This window comes from Petromyzon marinus, chromosome 7 (assembly GCF_048934315.1).
Source record: "Petromyzon marinus isolate PM22_M1 ecotype Great Lakes invasive population chromosome 7, UKy_Petmar_22M1.pri1.0, whole genome shotgun sequence".
NCBI lineage: Eukaryota > Metazoa > Chordata > Hyperoartia > Petromyzontiformes > Petromyzontidae > Petromyzon > Petromyzon marinus.
Window position 1 is genome coordinate 9503580 of NC_133673.1, and position 21513 is coordinate 9525092.

Here is a 21513-nt window from a genome sequence, read left to right on the forward strand (position 1 = left end):
AATAGACAATCTTGCACGTGCACACACACACACATGCACACTTGTGTGAGTGTGCAGTATCCTACATAAATGCAGACACGCGTACATCTTGAACAACTTATTCGTAATTGCTCCTGGCGAGGCACTTTGGGATGCATTTTATGAAAGGAAAAATTACACATTAATGCATAGTTCAAGCAACAAAACAGCCCCGTGCGTTATAATAAAAAAAATGCTTGCTTGGCAAATCGCTAACTTGGCGAAACGAGGTACCGTACAGTATTTGCTCGGTAATGTCTACTCGTGCCAACCGCTGAGCATGCCCCTGCACGTTGCATCGCGAGCGGTTTTCGCAGCATGATCTGTGGGCGCCACGGTGGCGAGATGTTAACCGCCTCGCCTGGTAGACAGGAGGTCGTTGGTTTCGAACCCGACCCTGACGCCTGTATATTTGGAGTTTGCGTGTTCTCCCCGTGGTCGCGTGGATTTTTCTGTGGGTCCTCCGGTGGTTTCCTTCCACATTTAAAAATCCATGTGCATTTCGGGTTTTTGGCTGCTATAAATGTCCACGTGATAAGCCACTTCGTTGAGCTATCATTTGTGGCAAGGTCGCTTCTGAAAAAAAGCTACATAGCTCAGTGGGCCTTACCTGGCAAAATAAAATAAAAAAAACACAGTTTAGTTTATTTGTGTTGTACGAAAAAGGGGGGGACACTCGCACGGCAAGAAAGGGGGGAAGGGGGGCACGGGCTGGGGGGGGCACGGGCTGGGGGGGGAGGGGCACGGGCTGGGGGGGGGGGGGGGCACACTCGCATGAGCTGGCGACGTTCCGCTGCGTCATCAACGTTAACAGGCGCGTCAACCCCGCCCTGCTGTCCCATCTGCCTGCCGACATAAAATATTCCGCGACGTGCTTCCCAACAATGGGTCATTGTGCGTCGACGTCCATGGACCAGATTTACACTCCCATTCTGACCTTGGAACAAAGCTCGAAATTTCCTAAAAGGACGCTCACTTCATGTCTGCGTCCTTCTGAACGGCTCGTCAATGGACAGAGCACCGTGTTGCCGGAGTCCCATTGTGCGCGCCGTGGACGAGGCCCTTGCTCTAACGCGCCCGGATTCGTGCCTCTTTCAGTGCCAGAACTTCCACGCCCCCGCGACCACAATGCAGTGACGCAACCGCAGTCGCCTGACCTGAGAGAGAAAGTGTGAGATCATTGTATTATGGTGATGATGATTATTATGCTTTTTTTTATCCAGGCAAACCTCACTGAGACTCATAACTCTTATTCAGGAGGGTCCTGCCAGATTTTCTCAATGGAGTAACATTCACGGTTAGATTGCACCAAAATACGATTTGTTGTCTTTGCTTTGCCCATAGAAGAGCGAACGGGGATCAATCATTGCTATGCTTCATTGAGAGTGCAAAACAACGCACTGTGGCTGGCTACACTTGCCATGTTCCGCACTAACTTATCATCGGCCTTTTGTCAAACCACTCACTACTGGATGGTCATCGTTGTTGTTTGACAATGCAGTGACACCTCGCCAAACGAGGGGGTTACGTTCCTGGAAAATGCTGTGTTGGCAAAACCGCGTTCGACGAAGAATAGACCTTACGGGGAAAATAGGGTTTGCGTTTCCGTGTCGGAAATTATCACCCCCTTCCTCTTTGTTCAACTAATTTTACATTACTTCCCCCTTGCTATCACCCAACAAAAAAAAAAACATACATGGCAAATAAAATCGTTCTCACAGTCGATTAATTCACACCAATGGATGCGGCACTCTCACCTCTCGCAAGCCTAATACCAATCTTAGCAACGTCAAACATTGTAATGCCAAAACATCGCCCCCCTCGTGTTGTGGAAAACAGACCTCATTAAATCAACCGTGCATAGCCGAAACACGCGTTGGATAAAACAGCAATGGGCAAGGTACTTAACCACAGCGGTAAGCGCGAGATGGTGAAGGGGAAATCCCATGACAGGTTCCGATGTCGCTCGGCACTGATGCTAACGGTGGCCGGGCATAGAAATCACGTGGATGGATTTACCAACGCCACTTGCTCCAACAGTCTGTTTCTGGCTATTCAGAAGAAAGTCTATACAGAGGAATCTATTTTCTTATCTTTGGGTGTGTGTGCTGTGTATTGGTGTATTTAATTAAATGAAAAGCGATTAATTCATATCTATATACAGGCAGGGTAGAGCAGTGGGTGAGCATTAGTACTCAAGTTCAAATTCCTACACCTCTCGGCTGTCTTTTGTCAAAGCAAAAATTGTATCACAGTCGGCACTTACCTCCAAAGACACACATTAAATAAATAAATATGCGCAACCCAAGGGGAGTTCATCGAGGATGGCGCAGGGGAACAGATTTATTGCTGAAGAAAATGGAAGAAAAAAATATTGCATGTCATGGGATTCCTTTTGCGGGATTTCGTTAATCATGCCGAGATTATGAGGCCCGAAGAGAACTGTGGGGGCACAGCTGACCCCGAGTCATTTGTCAAGCCGCACGTGCTGCACAAAAGGAAACGGACGTCGTAACGTGGGAGTGGAGCTTCATGACGGTGTGTGGGGAAGGGGGGGGGGCAGGTGAGCGTTTAAAGGCTGGGAGATCAAAGCCAAAGGACTGCCGCCGCAGCCATCAACACCGCCGCCACCACCACCACTCACGCCGCTTGTCAAAGGCGGGGTGGTGGTGGGGGGGAGTTGCCTCGCTCGACCGGAAGAAGCCACTCGTGACAGACGCTTACCTTGAAAATGCCAAAGTATATCTCGGGCTCGAAATGCAATAAACATGGCACGTTTCATGCCACATAAAGTAACGTAACGCAACAAAATTTTTAAAAAAAACTGAGTGAAGTTTGAGAAACCAACGAAATTATTTGCAGAATTAAGGTTGTTGGGTTAGATCACATGAAGTATAAATGTGTCGTAACTAACCCTCCACCACCCGACACAGCCAGTAAGGTTTGTTACGTAAACAACGCGTGCCAATTAGTTACTACTTCAGCCCACCGGTGTGTTGGAGAGTGAATCTACAACGTTTACAATTTGAATACGACGTTTCGCTGGTAATTATATCCAGCATCATGATTAATATTGGTTGAGAAAGCCTACGAGTTAAACTGAAATTATTTGCAATCGACAACCTCTGGGTTTGGGGAAGAAAGAGAGCCGCTAAATTAATGTCAGATGTGTGGGAATATATCACCGACAGGAAAACGTTCATTGTTGTTCCTATTGGTAGCTGCGAAAGGGGATGAAGTACAAAAGTGACAATTTTAGACGCGGGTTTTGTTTTTGTGTGTGGGCACGACGGAGCAAGTGTGGTCAAATGGGACCCCTGGTGGCAGCAATGTGGCAGCTATCTTCTGCAGTCTTTGCAGTCCCATTAAGAGGCCGTCACAGGGATGAGACGGCTTACAGCTCGCTCCTCAAGTGGCCCCGAAGTGCACCACGATTCCACTGCAGTGGATTTTTAAAAATTTATTTCCAGCGGTCGTGTTTACGGTGGGACGGTGGCGCAATGGTGAGCGCATTTCTCTTCGAACTGGTGGTGACCCGAGTTAGATTTCCAGCATCGGCGAGCATTGTTGACAAGTGATATCTGCACCGATCTTGGACACATACGCGCTATGAACTCACTCTGACCAGCGTGGTGAAGTATGGTAAGAAAAAACATGACTGACACGGCCCGGGTCGGCTTTCACATATGTGCTTTGCCCGCATTAAGTTTAGCACGTGAACAGTGTTCCATATGCACTGTTTAAAATCTCGCAACACCTTTTTTTCTTCCAGTATTTGTTATTGTCAACGTGTTTTGTTAAACAAGCCCGACATATGGTAAATTGTTAGGGCTGCAAATGTAAAATTAAGGGAGGATCTGATCTCTGGCCTCATGAAGGCACGGCTGAGAGGAGGGGAGGCAGTGGAGGAGATGGACTGGGGGGGGGGGGGGGGGGCATGCGTTTTAATCATGACCACCTTAATGGGCTACGACCGGACAGAAAATGAACCGGTTTCCGTTAAACTCCTTTGGAAATGACATGGGGAAGCGCAGGTCCGGCCGTTCCTGGCCTGACCCTGAGGGCTGGCGGAGGCCCCAAGTTTTAATCAGCCCGGGTCCTAATCCCATTACAACCGCCCTTTGATCTTGTCTCCCTTTTATCTGTCCTCAGTGACAGCTGCACCCTACCAGTGAGCATAAAGTTCTTCGCTTTTATTTATATAATTATTTTACTCTTTTTTTTGCTTCTGCTGCGGAAGTCTAAAACCAAAAACGCAAAATTAAAGCGCCACTTTCATTGTCCCATAAACTGTTTGTGGCCGGACAATCTCATACTTTAAGGAATTTTTTTTTCCAGGTTTGGCTGAGACATCCACCACAAACAGTAATAATTATAATCTGCCCTTGCAAATTATGTTCTGGGATCCTGGTATATATCTGCTAATTGGCAGGCGCGGGGACCCTGTTTGATGTCCCCTGAGGAGACTTACGTTTTAGTTCAACAAAAAAACCCTGGACCAAGATGTGAGCGGCAACCGCTGGCCCATCCAGCCGAATAATAACAAATGTTATTAATAATTCACTGCGCCGGTTGGCACAATAAAATACGTTGCTTTTGTGCACTAGTAGTTAACTACAAGGCTCAAACGGCCAGTGTACCACACACGCACACAGTCACACATCCGTGACGTCACTCACAGCAGCTGAAAACATTCAAAGAAATAATTAAACTCTTCAGATACCCATGTCAATCCACTGACGAAGGCCTCGCTATACTGTCTTGGTAATCGAGGTTGTTTGACCATATTGATTTGAAGCGTTCGTGACTGCACACCTCGAGGACCATGAGGCGAGCGAGGAAGATTGTGGCCGGTTCGTCCCACCCTGGACACTCTCTGTTCCAGCTACTCCCCTCCGGCAGAAGGCTGCGGTCCATCAGGACCAAAACCTCACGCCACAAAAACAGTTTCTTCCCATCCACTACTGGCCTCTTCAACAAGGCCAAGGGCTTACACTGACTTTAACATTTTATCTAGAAAATGACACCTTGCCATATTTACACTCTGCTACCCTATTTGTATTTTTTTTATTTTTAGATTGTATCTTATCGCTACTTTATATTCAATATTTATTCAAAATTTTACATACTTTAGCCCCTTAGTGTAAGTTAGACTTTGTACCTTTAGTATTGTTAGACTTGTATACCACTTGTTTAAGATTTAAGATATATGTTGAATGTATGCACCTTCCTGCCAAAGTAAATTCCTTGTCTGTGCGAACTTTCATGACGAATAAAATCCTTTCTGATTCTGATATACCATATATACCATATATATGGTATACATATATATACCATATATATCATATATATATGGTATACATACCATATATATATGGTATACATACCATATATATATGGTATATATATGGTATATATATACCATATATGTACCATATATATACCCTCCTTGTTGTAACAGCTCTCTCGCTGGTTCAGCAGTTTCACTGCTGGATTCTATTTTTTTCGCCTGAGGATGACCGCTTGTGTTGCGATCGAAACGTCGTGATATATTATTTGTTGTTTTATTTTATTTTTCTACCTACGTGACTTTACCGAAAGAACCAAAGAGTATGTTTGACCATACTTCACCACGCGAGTTGGTGCAGGATAGTGAAGGTGGGTGGGGGTGGGTTGCGCATCGCCGATTCGGATATAACTCACCATTCACTGGTGTTAGCCGTGGCAAGGAATCTAAATCGGGTATTCGGGTTCAGAGCGCAGTGTGCGAACCACCTCGCCACCGCTTCCCCATACAACCATTCAAGCGTCAATACACAACGCTTAACCTGAAATGGCCAAGGAGAGAGAGAGTGGACTTGTCCAAAATGACCTGAGGGCCTCAATAAATAAACACGCCGCCAAGTCTGTCTAGCAAGTGAGGCTTCTCTCCACACTTTGATGCTTTATACTGGGGATGCGAGGAGGGGCGGGGGGTGCCAACCCTCATGATCCAATGGACCACGTAGCAATATCCTCATACGGCCGTGAGTCACAAGACGCCAGCATCGCTTGGGGGTGGTCGCGTCGTGTGGTGTTCACGCGGCCGGTTCACTCGCCCCCCCCCACCCCCATTGTCTCTGGAGGTTCAAAATTAGAAATCTGCGGGAGCAAGCCGAGAGCACTCGGGTCTGGCACTGCTGCCAGGGCTTGTTGTCCGCCCCTACCCGGGGTACGAGTCGTCTGCTGTCGAGCCACGAGCGGACTCCCCAGGAGGAGACATGCGCACAAGTGTGGCCACGATTTGGCCATGGTTTGGCTGACCCCCCCCCTCCCCCCCAATACTGTACCGCAAGGTCGATGATGCAATGTGTGCCTACCAAGGCCGTAGCCATGGAGTCAACATTGGGGGGGACCAAATCTTCCATGGTGTCTGGGGGTCCCATCCCAGAAAATTATCTAAATTACAAAACTAATTTCCTGCCTAAAATATAAAAAAAAATTACTAACACATGTGAGGTGGACTTTTTCTTTATTTTTATAATAATAATGTCTAATAGTGTATTGTATTACATTGCTCTGTTTTTTCTTTTTTTTTGTTTCATTGTAATAATTGGCAGAGATTAGGGATTAATAAAGTACAACCATAATCACAATTGTATAAACATAAATCTATGCATTGTTATATGAAGACAAGTCCAGATATTATGGCCAAGGTTTAGCAAATTGTTATTTTTATTTACATAGCATAGCAATTTTTTATAGCAATATATTGGGGTGGACATTTTGAGCATATTTTAACATTACGGCCTTGGTGCCTACCACCCCCCCACCCCAAGTTGTTGATTCCCCTTCGCAAGGTGGCAGCTAATGCAACTCAACGTACGAATATTTTTTTTAAAGAATCGGATGATTGTGTAGCAAATAAGAGGGGGGGGGCTTTATTAAGTAACGACAGTCTTTTCTTTTCCACGGAAAGCCCCTGTTGAACCTCGAGCCTTTTTTCAGCGGAAACCCGCTGAAAACGTTTGGTGAGCTCCTTCACTTTTCCTGCGTGTCTGAGGAAGATAACATATATATAACATATATATTCATATATATAACATATATATTCATATTCTTAGTTTTTTCGGTAAAGTCACGTTGAAGAGAAACAACAAAATAATAAAATATATAAAACAATAAAAATTCTCACGACGTTTCGACCATAACTCAAACGGTCATCTTCAGGTGTGTTGGTTTGCATAAATTTATTTTTAAACGGCGCATTTATTTATTTATAAATAACATAGTTTTAAATTTCTTACCTTGACCACGAACATAGATACAGCATGTTCATGCATTATTATAATGCATACGAATTGTTTTTTTAAACATAACCTCCGTATTTCAGCAGCAGGTATTATCGTAAAAGGTAAAAGTGCAGCACGCCAATTCCTTGCTCACGCCACTGCTGGCTGAAGGGCCTTCAGTAGAGGGAGCCCGGAGTGTTTGGCCTACACTTCCACACTGACCAGACGTCTCTGAAGAGAAGTGGGAGTACATACAAGCCCACCAAGTGCGGCCTGCCGATCGACTTTGGTGTATCCAGATCATAATGCTGGATGGACAGAGGCGGTAGGATCATGAAATCCTGGATCGTTGTTGTTTCAATCGGCGACCTCCGCACACCCATCACACGACGGCAGCTGCCCGCATTATGTTCGTACTGGAATTAATATTAACGGGCAGGTGTTTACTGAACTAATCTTGCAAAACGACAACTCTGTTATGGGACGTGGGAAATGTTGTGTTTGTGAGTCGCGGTGGGGTGATCAAGCGATATCTGCCATGTGGTGGTAGTGAGTGGTGGTTAGTGGTGATTGGTGGTGTTTGTGAGTGGTGATGGTGGCAGTATTATTGAGTGGTGGTGGATGTATTATTATTGAGTGGTGGTGGCAGTGAGTGGTGATTGTGATAGAGAGTGGTGGTGGTGGTAGTGAGTGGTGGTTAGTAGTAATGAGTAGTGGTAGTGAGTGGTAGTAGTAGTGAGTGGTAGTGGTAGTGAGTGGTGGTAGTAGTGACTGGTAGTGAATGGTGGTAGTAGTGAGTGGTGGTAGTAGTGAGTGGTAGTGAGTGGTAGTGGTAGTGAGTAGTAGTGAGTGGTGGTAGTAGTGAGTGTTAGTGAGTGGTAGTAGTAGTGAGTGGTAGTGGTAGTGAGTGGTAGTGAGTGGTAGTGGTAGTGAATGGTAGTGAGTGGTGGTAGTAGTGAGTGGTGGTAGTAGTAAGTGGTAGTGAGTAGTAGTGGTAGTGAGTGGTAGTGGTAGTGTGTGGTGGTAGTAGTGAGTGGTAGTGAGTGGTAGTGGTAGTGAATGGTAGTGAGTGGTGGTAGTAGTGAGTGTTAGTGAGTGGTAGTGGTAGTGAGTGGTAGTGGTAGTGAGTGGTAGTGAGTGGTAGTGGTAGTGAATGGTAGTGAGTGGTGGTAGTAGTGAGTGTTAGTGAGTGGTAGTGGTAGTGAGTGGTAGTGGTAGTGAGTGGTAGTGTGTGGTGGTAGTAGTGAGTGGTAGTGGTAGTGAGTGGTGGTAGTAGTAAGTGGTAGTGAGTGATAGTGGTAGTGAGTGGTGGTAGTAGTTAGTGGTGGTAGTAGTGAGTGGTAGTGAGTGGTAGTGAGTGGTGGTAGTAGTGAGTAGTGTTAGTGAGTGGTGGTAGTAGTGAGTGGTAGTGGTAGTGAGTGGTGGTAGTAGTGAGTGGTGGTAGTAGTAAGTGGTAGTGAGTGGTAGTGAGTGGTGGTAGTAGTGAGTAGTGGTAGTGAGTGGTGGTAGTAGTGAGTGGTGGTAGTAGTGAGTGGTAGTGGTAGTGAGTGGTAGTGGTAGTGAGTGGTAGTGAGTGGTGGTAGCAGTGAGTGGTGGTAGTAGTGAGTGGTAGTGAGTGGTGGTAGTAGTGAGTAGTGAGTGGTGGTAGTAGTGAGTGGTAGTGGTAGTGAGTGGTGGTAGTAGTGAGTGGTAGTGAGTGGTGGTAGTAGTGAGTAGTGGTAGTGAGTGGTGGTAGTAGTGAGTGGTAGTGGTAGTGAGTGGTGGTAGTAGTGAGTGGTGGTAGTAGTGAGTGGTAGTGGTAGTGAGTGGTGGTAGTAGTGAGTAGTGGTAGTGAGTGGTGGTAGTAGTGAGTGGTAGTGGTAGTGAGTGGTGGTAGTAGTGAGTGGTGGTAGTAGTGAGTGGTAGTGAGTGGTAGTGAGTGGTGGTAGTAGTGAGTGGTAGTGAGTGGTGGTAGTAGTGAGTGGTAGTGAGTGGTGGTAGTAGTGAGTGGTAGTGGTAGTGAGTGGTGGTAGTAGTGAGTGGTAGTGGTAGTGAGTGGTGGTAGTAGTGAGTGGTAGTGGTAGTGAGTGGTGGTAGTAGTGAGTGGTAGTGGTAATGAGTGGTGGTAGTAGTGAGTAGTGGTAGTGAGTGGTGGTAGTAGTGAGTAGTGGTAGTGAGTGGTGGTAGTAGTGAGTGGTAGTGAGTGGTGGTAGTAGTGAGTGGTAGTGGTAGTGAGTGGTGGTAGTAGTGAGTGGTAGTGGTAGTGAGTGGTGGTAGTAGTGAGTGGTAGTGAGTGGTGGTAGTAGTGAGTGGTAGTGGTAGTGAGTGGTGGTAGTAGTGAGTGGTAGTGAGTGGTGGTAGTAGTGAGTGGTAGTGGTAGTGAGTGGTGGTAGTAGTGAGTAGTGGTAGTGAGTGGTGGTAGTGAGTGGTGGTAGTAGTGAGTGGTAGTGGTAGTGAGTGGTGGTAGTAGTGAGTGGTAGTGAGTGGTGGTAGTAGTGAGTGGTAGTGGTAGTGAGTGGTGGTAGTAGTGAGTAGTGGTAGTGAGTGGTGGTAGTAGTGAGTGGTAGTGGTAGTGAGTGGTGGTAGTAGTGAGTGGTGGTAGTAGTGAGTGGTAGTGAGTGGTAGTGAGTGGTGGTAGTAGTGAGTGGTAGTGAGTGGTGGTAGTAGTGAGTGGTAGTGGTAGTGAGTGGTGGTAGTAGTGAGTAGTAGTGGTAGTGAGTGGTGGTAGTAGTGAGTGGTAGTGAGTGGTGGTAGTAGTGAGTGGTAGTGGTAGTGAGTGGTGGTAGTAGTGAGTGGTAGTGGTAGTGAGTGGTAGTGGTAGTAGTGAGTGGTAGTGAGTGGTAGTGGTAGTGAGTGGTGGTAGTAGTGAGTGGTAGTGGTAGTGAGTGGTGGTAGTAGTGAGTGGTAGTGGTAATGAGTGGTGGTAGTAGTGAGTGGTAGTGAGTGGTAGTAGTGAGTGGTAGTGAGTGGTAGTAGTGAGTGGTAGTGGTAGTGAGTGGTGGTAGTGAGTGGTAGTAGTGAGTGGTAGTGAGTGGTAGTAGTGAGTGGTAGTGATAGTGAGTGGTGGTAGTAGTGAGTGGTAGTGAGTGGTAGTGGTAATGAGTGGTGGTAGTAGTGAGTGGTAGTGAGTGGTAGTAGTGAGTGGTAGTGGTAGTGAGTGGTGGTAGTGAGTGGTGGTAGTAGTGAGTGGTAGTGAGTGGTAGTAGTGAGTGGTGGTAGTAGTGAGTGGTAGTGGTAGTGAGTGGTAGTGGTAGTGAGTGGTAGTGGTAGTAGTGAGTGGTAGTGAGTAGTGGTAGTGAGTGGTGGTAGTAGTGAGTGGTAGTGGTAGTGAGTGGTGGTAGTGGTAGTAGTGAGTGGTAGTGGTAGTGAGTGGTAGTGGTAGTAGTGAGTGGTAGTGAGTAGTGGTAGTGAGTGGTGGTAGTAGTGAGTGGTAGTGGCAGTATTTTTTTTATCTGTTGCTGCCACGCCCCCCGTGAAACTCCACAGCTGCCGCTGCCAAGGCCACGCGGCTGTCTGCACGAATTTCGTGCACGAACCGCCCAATGCTATTTCAGGCTTTTTACAAAAAACAACAAAGCAATCTGGTAATTTACGCTGGTACAGACACAATGTTGCCAGTGGTGTAATAATTCGCACAGCGGACTTGCAACCCACAGTCAACCGGGTTCAGTTCCCCGGTTGAGTGGCTTAAACAATGAGCACGTTTCTTAAATTGAGCCTCATGGCGGTACCCCGGGGTACCATAGTAGCCCGGCTCTCGCATAATGTCCGTGATGCAGTCATTTTTAGTCTGTTGATGGTCGTCGATGCGGCAATCGACTCATCTCTACGAGCTGTACACGATGCACCACCACCGTGGTGCGTGCCGCGAGCGTTCAGGGTTTCAGCGCATCGCCCTCGCTGCGTTTCGACATCGCGGAGTGTGGCACCGATTTCGGAATGATTGGTTACCCCAGTCGCGGAGTGAAGTACACCCCTGGAGAAAAAAATAGTGTCCCGGAAATAAAATATTTAATTGCCTCGGCCAGTTTGTATCATTTGGTACCCCGGGGTACCGCCATGAGGATCAATTATCCCGCCTCTGTCCACCCAGTAGTATAAACGGGTACAACCGCAATTACCCGTGAGCACTCCCACCGCTTCCAAGACATCTGGACAGTGTAGAAGAGTAGGTCAGAAACCCCTCCAGGATTGCTCTCTGGAGCTACCTCGAGTGGAGGCCTACACCACCAGCAGTGGCGTGAAGAAGACATTTCAGGCCTGCACCTTTGTCTTTACACAATGGCAATGCCGAGCATGTTTCGTGCAGTATTATGCACGGGGGCAGTTGTACACGTGAACGTGTATTATAACAACTACCTCTGCATGTGGTAATTTAATGTCACGGATCAGTGCCGTCAAGACTCTAATGACGCCTTTCTTGCAGAAGCAACCCACACTGACCCAGGACGTTGCCATCCTCGCACAATCATTGTTTTTGCACAAGTGCCCTTCCACCAAGCACTCATACACCGCCTCCTGCCCACTCTTTATATATGAATCATGACGCTTATATTTTATAAAATATAAATTATCGGCCAAAACACGTCCATCGGCGTGGGTGGACTATGAAAGACCCTGTGTGCCTGGACACGCAAGTACTAAAAATGATGCATAGCTTACAGGCGTTTTTTATCAATAGTCTGCTGCATGAAAGCCTCCCTATGCCGTGTCGGTCAGAGGGTGTTGGGGTTTTACCAAACTTCACCACGCTGGTCAGTGCGGGCTCGTGCAGAGGGGGTGTGCCCAGAACCGGTTCAGATATCACTCACCGGTGGTGTTAGTCATGTCCGGGAATCAAACTCTGGTTACTACATTTAAGTATTCGGCTGCTGTGAAATTCCACACGATAGGCCACTTCGTTGAGCTATCGTGTGTGGCCACGTTGCTTCTGCAAAAAGAGCTACATAGCTCAGTGGGCCTTACCTGCTAAAATAAAAATGGATTAGTGTTTTTTTTTAGGGCAGCGTGTTACCCACAAGGATACACTCATCCATAGTTATTCTGTGAACATATACAATTCTATCGTACTTGCACATCTACTGCACAGCCACACACGCATGCACGCCTCCACAGTACATCTTGACTTAAAGCTTTCGTGACTGCAGGAATTCATATTCTTTGGGTCTTTCGGTAACGTTACATAGATAGGTTCAAAGAAAATAACAAAAACTACGACGTTTCGATCAAAACTACGTTTGGATCGAAACGTCATCAAAACTACGTTTTGATCGAAACGTCATATTTTTTGTTATTTTCTTTGAACCATCTACATGTTTCGTACTGAACACATATACACGTATAGCACATTAACTCTTGAAACTGCGGGATACATGTACCCTCTTTTGAGATCGAATTCAGAGCCAGCATTTTAAATCGACGGCCCCACCGCCGCCAATTGCTGTTCCAAAAACGTCGACATCCCAACGTGCAAAATAAGTGACTCCAAAGGCAAAGCGGGTGTCCGTTGCAGCTTTATAAGACGGCACACGATGCATGCACGATATTTACACAGGTGAATTGCTTGCGGGCTAAAAATAAAACTGTACTGAGCCACTTGCTTACTCAGCCCTCGGTATGACGGTAAGCCATCGCGCTGGTTTCTGCAGGCGATGGTCTGGGATTTCACCAGGAGGCACTGCCATGGCCCTATCCATTAATCATCTTCTCTGTGGGTGCATGCGAGGAGTGTTGTGTTTGGGAGTCTGCAATAGAATGATTGGTGGGGGGGGTGGGGGAGTGGGAAGGAGACGAGGGGGGGGGAGCAATGGGGGGGGAGGGGGCGGACTATGATCAGCTGTGGTATGGAGGGGGGATGGAGGGGGTTTGGGGGCGGGGTCAGCCCCCGACAGACACAATATGCTTCAGACAAAGACAACAGATCTCAGTGACTTTACACAGCTGCCTCCACCTGACAGCCTGTGGAAAATACACTTAATTTAAAAATGGGGACTACAATGGGCCACGATGATTAAACGCGCAATGAGCACAGAGCAGACGAGAGGGCAGTTCAACCCCGTCTGGGTCGCTCACGAGATGCGGCTACCCCGACTGTCTGACCACAATCCCCTCTGACTTAAAACTTTCGTGACTGCAGGAATTCACATTCTTGGTTCTTTCGCTAAAAGTCACGTAGATAGAAAATAACAAATTAATAATACATAAAAGCAAAAAAACCCACGACGTTTCGATCACACACACAAGCGGTCTTCATATTTTATGTTTTATTTTCTATCCACGTGACTTTACCGAAAGAACCAAGAACACAATCAATCCCCTCCCTGCCGTGCTCCCATAATGCTTTTCTTCATTTTTTCCCCATAATAGAGTTTTTTTTGTGTTAGATCGCGTAACTATATAAATGTGTCGTTAAACCTACCCCCCCTCCACACACACACACAATTACTTTCACCTCGTGATCCCACAATCCTCCACTGCTCTCCTCCAACAAATCACTCGTCTTGAGCGCTCACAATCGCCCGCTTTGTTTCACTCGCAATATAATAGGAGCTGCGCTTCGTGCTAATTTTTAATGCTAATGCCTGCTGTTATGCGGGAACTCCTTTGTGTGATGGATACGTCAACTGCTTGGTCGCATTATTCTGAAAGTATCCAGCAAGTTAAGAGGTAGGGTTTTCACCTGTCCTCGTTTGCCTAGGACTGTCCTTTTTTAATTTTGAGTTCGCTGTCCAGGAAAATCTGTAAGTATTTCCCGGTACATTCAAAGTCCCCTTTCTTTGTCAGATGCATAATACCACACCGCTCAAGACGTTGCATGTGCGTGCAGATCTCCGCCTCTTCGGTTTTGTGAGATAATCTACTTCCCATGATACGTCCCAGTTTGTTTTGTTTGCATCTCACAGCTGGCAACGCTGAGATTTTATCGAAACTTTCACGCCTCACTATTGCCAAAATAAACGCACAAAATTACCATGAATAGTATTTTCCGTACAATAAACTACAGGCCAGCAATTTCTCAAATGCTGACTTCTCACCTGGAGCAGTAGCTTTGCTGTGGCATATCGAGTTAAAAGGCGCCTACATTGACAAGAAGTCCAGCTGTTTTCGTGCTTTGTTTGCAGCTGTTGCTGTTGACATTGCAAACCCACCAAAACACTCCCAAACCACTAATCCCTCACACCCAGCCACCTGTAGTGTAACCTATATACCTGGAATAAACATCACAGGTGTGGCTCATCAATTCTGGATTTTGTTCGTGCGTTTGTGTAGCGAGTAGTATTATAAGTATTATAAATACAAGACAATGGGCACATTGCAGGAGCAGTTTGATGTGTGTGAGCAAGAGCTGTGCTCAGGCAAGAGGACACTTTTATATGTCTCAATTGAAGCAGCTTTTTTGTTCATATAAAATCATTTGCAGCCCCTTTTTAAATGCACCAGTGCCATGCCAATCACATGAGATTTGTCTGACCATACCTCACCATGCTGGTCAGTGCGGGTTGGTGAAGTGCATAGAATGGGGGGGGGAGGGCAGCAGATCTAATTAAAATACCACTCAACTGATGTTAGCCGGAACCGGGAATTGAACTCAGATTGTTGGGTTCATAGCACCGGGCACGGATCAATGCACCATCTCTCCACTCCATTTAATTCGAATACTATGTTATAAATCACTTAGAGTAACAGTGCCTTCCTGTCGATAGTTTTTTTTTTTACTCTGAAAAGACGTGTTCCAAAAGAGTCGGTTATATCTCCCACAAGTATCACTTGTTTCAAGAATAAACGCTGAGGTGGGGAGGAACCCGGTTAAGCCACACAGGGCGAACAATCGCACATTCTCGTCCACATTGGAGCAACGTTCGCTGGTCGCTAACCTTCGCATAACCTCACCTCACCCTTGTCGCTGCTGTGCTTAACTACGCCGCAATTAATGCACGTTAACAAGCTCTGGCCTCGTTTCACAATCCACCACTTTGTATCGTCAGGTTACAGGAGCCTCTGCAGAGGGAACAAGTGCGAGGCTTGCCTCGGCCGCCGAACACTTTAATTTCAAGGCCTGCGCGCAGATGAAAGGGATCGGGGGGGGGGGGCTTTAACCACCGGCAGCTACAGGCTGCTGAACCCAGACATGTGGTCTGGCGTGGCGGCGGCGGGGAAAAGCGGAGACCGGCATGGCCGGGATTCCAGACGCACACATCAGACCTTTTGAAAAACAGCTCCGTCCCCACCACCGCCAAGCCTCCGTTTAGCCTTCCTCCTGTTCCCCCCCCCCGTCTCACCTTGCAAGTGCTCAAGCGCTGCAGTAATAAGATTTAGGCTGGAGATGGTTATGGACTTAGATGCTATCTTTCAAACAAACCATCATGGGAGGTAAATACGCGGTTGCTAGAAATTGCACGGGGAAGGCAGAGGCATCGTAATGCCATAATCCTTTAAGTAATTGATCATAGTTTGTCCTTTGGGTTTCCTGAGCTGGCCTTGGATGGGTTTCTTTCATGCGATGAGTAATGATTCCTGAAGATGACTTATTTTATAGGTACTTTTAATTCATTTTTTTGAGAAATACAATGTGTTAGTACCATTAATGTTTTACAAGCAAATATTTGTTAAATTTCCAATTTAAACTCAACGTCATATTTTTTAATGACATTATGATGACCTGTAACAAATTTAGATGAACCAATTGTATTAGTTTTTCTGCAGATTTACAACACTTATTGAGTGTTTTTAGTACTTCGGCTTAATAAACGGTTCATACACATCCCAAACAAAAAACTGTAAATTTACACTCGACGTTAATAAACATGACGTCAAATAAAATTGCAGTCCGTCAGTCTATGGGATTTGTGGATAAAGGTTTGCGTTTAAGCAAGCAAACTTTGTACCGGTTTCAACTTTCTGAGTGTCACCAGCAGTGTGTGTCCGGTTACCCAAATTCCACTGGGTAGCTGAAGTCATAGGAGAGAGTGCTTCACACACTATGTGGCACCTACTCAGCTCAGAACAGCTACATTGTACCAAGGTCATTATGTAGCACAATTTGAAAAACTCAAATTATAAGCATTTGTATAACATGCCTGACCATGCTGATGATACAAAAAAAGGCAAAACTGGTTCAAGGTTTGTTTGTAAAATAAACACATGCTTCTGGAAAACATTGGTCTGGAAGATTAATAGTCTGCTGAACTAAGATGCTACTTAATTGCGTCAGCGGTTCTCCTGCTGTGTTTGTCTCACCTGATGACGGTTGCTTGTGTTGCGATCGAAACGTCGTGATATATTAATTTTCTATCTGCGTGACTTTACCGAAAGAACCAAAGAGTATACTTAATTGCATTTTACATAAAGAGATTCACTCATGCCTAACACATATATTGACTACCGCGTACGTGTTTTTGTGGTCGTGCTGCCTGACTGTCCAATGTGTTTTTGGAGTGTACCACATTTTTTTCGCACGATGTCCGACGTTTCGCTGCACATGCTGGAAGTTTTCTTGAGTTCCTGTTCCTGGGAGCTTCAGGAACTAGCAGAGCGAAATGCAGCGTGTTAGCCTTACTCCACCATGACAATGAGTTATAGCTCTACTGTAAACGTTATATATTTTTTGTTGAGTTGCAGGGTCTAAAATTCATCAGATAACTGGAGCGTCCGACTCGTGATTGAGGAATTGAGGAAACTCAAAATGCAAACCTGGTTCTGCTTTTTCACAGATGCCCTTTGCCACATCGTCAACAATGGTCTGGAGGGGAACAATTGTAAAAAAAAGTCAACAATTTATACCTATATAGACATACATTTATAACAAGTAAAACACTTTGCAATGTGTTTTAATAACAAACAAAAACTGGCTTTAATATATGTTTTTTACATGCTGTGTGTATCATGTGCTTCTCACAAGATATCTTGGACTCTGACTCGAAGCCAGTACCAAGCAAGTCACACTCACTCTCCGCTTGTACAAACACGCGGCCTTTCTTGCTTCAGATAACAAAAAAAAGCCACGTTTTTTCGTTGCACAATGTCCAAAGATTCAACATCAGGCTCTCTTTATTTTCTTGCTCAAACATCGCCCTCGAAGCAACAAAAAAACAACCGGGACATCGAACAAAGATTGCGCTCAAGTCAGCAACCACTGCAGAATCACTGATCCAGGATTGACAAGACCAAGGTGTGGATTCTAACTGAGCAGTATTGACTCACGGATTAAGGCAAACTTGGTAGCCTAGCAGTGAATGTGTTTGCCACTGGGCAGATTTGCACGGCCAACAGTTTGATTTCCACACTCGGCCCATCAGTCACAAACATGTACCAACAGGCTGTTTAATGAATGTCAAAGCCTCCTGTACAACCACTAAGCAGACTAAGCCATCGTGTGCCACCGTAAAACGTCTCCATTTGTCATCATTTGGATGGGATGGGCACTAACAGACCAATGCATGTTGCACTGACACTCACTATTTCGTGTGAGTCTTTTAATACAGCACAATTTGGATCGATAGTACGCTAAATATGACACCTACATCTGACGCTGTTAGAAACAGTGGGGCATGTGTATTTAATGGAGAGGCGGTCACTTGTAGGCAGAGTTAAGGTCTTGAGCTTGGACTTACACAGGGGCAGGCAGCCGACAGCACGGATGTCTGGGGAGCCGAGATCCAGACCACGAGGGCAGTCGAAGAGAATTAGCGACCTCCCACTGAGCGAAGGCTGACCGGAGGCTTCTATAGAACGCCTTCGTCTCTGATGCAGAGACTCCGTGGGGATTAGAGTGAGATGATGAGAGGGGAGAGCTGGGCAGACCAAAGCACCCTCCCTGATTGTGTTCGATCTTATCATTTCTCAGAAACTACGGAGGGCTGAGCTTAATGAATGCTTGGACGGTGACCACCATTGCACACCGGGTGCTGTAGGCGTGGTTTCTCTTCGCTTCTCGGTGCAAGGAGATGGAGTACAGCAATGGGCTCAGTCCACATATATCCAATCTACTTGAAGCTTTGTGTGTTACTCCTTCATGGCGTGTGGGTTTCTTCCAGTTTGCTCCTACATTAAAAGCCAAACCCTGATTAATGGTATTGGACAAGTATTACAAAGCGAGATGCGACTGATAAAATAGACATGAGCTTCGTTGATTCTTTCCTGGATTAAAAAAAAAACACAACAATTGGCATCATGATTCGTGGCAAATTCATTAAAAATTAAACAATTACGTTCTGCAAAGGCGGCATGAAATCCAGCCTCTCCGTCTCGCAAAACCGTTTAAAGCTACCGAAAAAAAAAGTGGAAGAGTTTTTTAAAAAAAAATGTTGATTCGGCCTTGACAATTTTGCACACGCACAAATAACAAAAACACATTCGTCAATGTCACTGCCCTGAAGAAACAAAAGAAGAAGAGATATACAAGCAATGTTTCAAGCAATGGCCCTTCTTCATAGCAGAGAGATTGAGAGGCCACGGAGATGGCATGAGTAATGGTTTGCGAATTTACGATATACAACACCATGAGATGAGATATATGCGTGCACCATGGGGGCCGGATGGAAAAAAAAGTGGGTCTCTCGTTGTTACAAAGTCTCGCGCTCATTTACAGGGCAAGCAAAGCCAGCAGGGGGCACCGACAATGAGATTTTCATTCCAAGGTTCCGCTCACTCTCCAAACCAAAAAACTCGCGCGAACCAATTCCATAACCTCGGCGTGAACTTTGAAGCTGAGCTGGCCCGGGTGGCTCAGAGAGGGGCCGTTATCGTGGCTAAGCACCAAAGGGAACATCGCGCAGACATTGGGGTGTGAATGTGGACAACCACATGCGATTCAACGGGCTTCTGAATCGCAGTGAGATGATGATGGTGGTCTCAGCCCGGTCGTGTGCATCATATGTTGTCTCCTTGCTTGTATTTGTCGCAATATTGTAGTAATTATAATTCTTTACTATTTTTTTCCCCCCCAGGAAAGCCATGGTGAGTCCTCGGACTCTTTTACAGGAAGGTCCTACATGAGGTTTTTGTTTCTTCCTTCAAGATGTTTTTAGTCAATTGATGAGTGTTTATACCATTGGGGGGGGGGGGGGGGGGGATAGGAACACCTGGAGAAAACGCACATGCGCAAAAAGGCAACTCTCCATCGCCGTACTAATGGAAACAGGTGGCAATTAGTCCACTTGCTGCACTGCCCTCTCCTGGCAAGCCAGGGTATGGCACCTCCTCAAGGCCCACGGAAAGGGAGTTTCACAGCATGTGTGCGGCAATCCACCAATCCCTCCCGATCTACCAACCCCTCGCTTTCACAGTGCTGGATTGCAGGTGTGCGCCACCACCACTGGATTACAGAACACCAGGTTATGTTTTTTTTTATGCATGATGCCAAGTAAATGGAATGCCTTCATGTATGTTATTTCAATTCATGCCACTCATTGACCGCATTGGCCAAACATCCCAATGCCATTATTATATTATATTACAGTATGGTGCATTATACTGTCGGCTTTAAAGCAGAGATCATAATTAAGTAATGGTTTTATGATTTTTTTATGACACTGATAGCAGCTTACGGTGAATTGCCCAGTAACAGCATTTGCATGTAGTATATATGTAATAAAATAAGACCCTTTATCCAGCAAAAGCCTCACTGGGCCACAAAATTATTTTTCAGGAGAGCCCTGCATTGGGATGTTTCATTGTTTGGCTTCATGTGGGATGAAACTAGCAGTACCCAGAAAAAAAAACCCCACAAACACAAGTGGGTCACACTTAACGTGCCACACAGACAGATTCAAGACATTGTATGTACATATCTTGAACTTCTTTCACACCGTACGTAGCCAACTGTGCTAATATTAACTGTAGGCTCAGTCTGCCATCCACGTACTAATCAGACTCAAACCGGCTTAGCTTATGATAACTTTCTATACTGTATGTGTTCATGGTGTTTTTGCACAAAGACAATATTTAAAAATGTATTCAAAGCATCTCCAATGGAAGAGGGCAGTGTCCGCACAGGGCTACCACTTACCGCTCCATCCGTCAAATGGCAGTGCCAAACAGTGCCGGATTATCCTAGTCGCAAAAAGTAGCATATGCTACAGGCCCCACACTTTCAAGGGCCCCGCGCTAAATGCTTTCAATCTATCAATTCCGGTTCAGTGATTCTGCACTTACTCTATTACTATAGTACTATACTGCCTTCAACTTTTTATGGACTAGGTGTTTAAGGTTAGCGATGTGTCGTATTATCTGTTTGTATAGCAAATAAAAAAAAATACTTTACTATGCAAGTTAAAAACTTGTGTTTTAATATTTGTGTTATTTTCTTAGGGCCCCTTTATAACATATGCTACAGGCCCCGCACTAGCTTAATCCGGCACTGGTGCCAAGTGTCATCACCACGAATGAGTGGGATTTCTCCTGGTGCTGTGGGTTCCATGTGCCAAACACTCATTTGTGCGATGTGCAAGCATCCCAATGCAGGACCAGTCCAAAAATGAGTCTTGAAACTCAGCAAGGCATTCCTGGGTAAATAATCGACATTGCATTGAATGATAATAGGTTTTTCCCCTTTTATCTGGCAACAAAACAGGTGTTAAGATGTTAAAACACCAAACTGAAACCTTTTACAAGTAATCATGTCTACATTAAACACAATGCTTGTGGTCAGAATGAAAAAAATACTCTGATAATATATGCATTGTCCTTGAAATTGATTGGTCCACACCAGACAGTTTTCTTTTGTGCCTCGTCTCAAACGGTGTTAAACCAGAGGACGCCAAAAGGCGTACAGCACAAAGACAATGCACTATCAGAGTAATGAGAGCTGTTTTGTTGCCAGATTAAAGGGGAAAACCCTATTATCATATTTTGGTATTTGCAAAGGAGGTCCCATGATGTATTGCATTGAATGTCAAAAAATGTAACCCTGGATAAATAAATGACTGTGTCGCACACTGACTGGGATTTGGACCTGCAATCCACTTCATTATTGGACTGGTTATAGACCAATGGAGATAAATCTTGGCCACAAATACACACACACACTTGTCTTCTTGCTGATTCAGCAACTCATTAAAAAAATTCGGTGAATGAATACTTTTACGTAACCCACGCCCATGCATTACACAGTGACACCCACACAGCCACAAGGCCCACTACAAATTTAACCGGCAAGACACAACCACCTCCCTTGGCAAGCATCGTCCCACCCACCAAAGGTGATTTGTAGTTTTTTTTATTTCCCCGATGTCTCTTCAGATTGTGC

The 21513-nt window shown here is 45.6% G+C and overlaps 1 long non-coding RNA gene across 2 annotated transcripts; it reads right to left on the reverse strand.

The window, feature by feature from the left end:
• Positions 1–6438: 6438 nt before the first annotated feature.
• Positions 6439–19327, reverse strand: LOC142924022 (uncharacterized). 2 transcript variants are annotated; one of them, XR_012941155.1, is made up of 3 exons: positions 16959–19327; positions 16709–16791; positions 6439–7055 (listed from the first exon to the last, which is right to left on the reverse strand). It is a non-coding gene; the product is annotated as an uncharacterized LOC142924022 (long non-coding RNA). The 2 variants fall into 2 exon arrangements; XR_012941156.1 differs by lacking the exon at positions 6439–7055 and adding an exon at positions 12766–13012.
• Positions 19328–21513: the final 2186 nt, after the last annotated feature.